Source organism: Monopterus albus, unplaced genomic scaffold (assembly GCF_001952655.1).
Source record: "Monopterus albus unplaced genomic scaffold, M_albus_1.0 scaffold531.1, whole genome shotgun sequence".
NCBI lineage: Eukaryota > Metazoa > Chordata > Actinopteri > Synbranchiformes > Synbranchidae > Monopterus > Monopterus albus.
This window is the reverse complement of record NW_018128411.1, coordinates 169,901-170,896: the sequence shown is the minus strand read 5'-3', so window position 1 is coordinate 170,896 and position 996 is coordinate 169,901. Positions and strand designations below refer to the sequence as shown.

The following is a 996-nucleotide window of genomic DNA, read 5'->3' as shown; positions in this document are numbered from 1 at the left end:
CGGAGGTCAATGATCAACTTTGTGGTTGTTTCATTTGACCTCTGGCCATATGTCTTGGACACTCGGGTGAGGAGAGGGGCAGTGCTGTCAAATGACCACTACCTGGTGGTGAGTTGGATCTGATGGCGGGGGAGGAAGCTGGACAGACTCGGCAGACCCAAACGTATTGTGAAGGTCTGCTGGGAACGTTTGGCAGAACTCCCTGTCTGGGAGCTCTTTAACTCCCACCTCCGGCAGAGCTTTGACCAGATCGCGAGGGACACTGGGGACATTGAGTCCGAATGGACCATGTTCTCGACCTCCATTGTCGATGCGGCCACTCAGAGCTGTGGCCGTAAGGGCTCTTGGGAACGTTTGGCAGAACTCCCTGTCTGGGAGCTCTTTAACTCCCACCTCCGGCAGAGCTTTGACCAGATCGCGAGGGACACTGGGGACATTGAGTCCGAATGGACCATGTTCTCGACCTCCATTGTCGATGCGGCCACTCAGAGCTGTGGCCGTAAGGTCTCTGGTGCCTGTCGTGGCGGCAATCCCCGAACCCGGAGGTGGACACCGGAAGTAAGGGATGCTGTCAAACTGAAGAAGGAGTCCTTTCAAGCTTGGTTGGCTCGTGAGACTCCTGAGGCAGCTGACAGGTACCAGCAGGCCAAGTGGACTGCAGCCCGGGTGGTTGTGGAGGCAAAAACTCGGGTCTGGGAGGAGTTTGGTGAGGCCATGGAGAGGGACTATCAATCAGCCTCGAAGAAATTCTGGCAAACCGTCCGGCGCCTCAGGAACAGGAAGCAGTGCCCTGCCAAAACTGTTTACAGTGGAGGTGGGCAGTTGTTGACCTCGACTGAGGACGGTGGAAGGAATACTTCGAGGATCTCCTCAACTTCAGCATCATGTCTTCGATGAGGAAGCAGAGGCCGGGGGCTCGGAGATGGACTCACCCAAGCTGAAGTCACCGAGGTAGTTGAGAAGCTTCTCGGTGGCAAGGCACCGGGGGTGGATGAG

At 56.6% G+C, this 996-nt stretch overlaps 1 protein-coding gene across 1 annotated transcript in view; it reads right to left on the bottom strand.

Moving 5' to 3' along the window:
* Positions 1-996, bottom strand: part of psme1 (proteasome activator subunit 1) — a 19,444-nt gene that overhangs the window by 2,959 nt on the left and 15,489 nt on the right. The gene's annotated exons all lie outside the window — the stretch shown is intronic.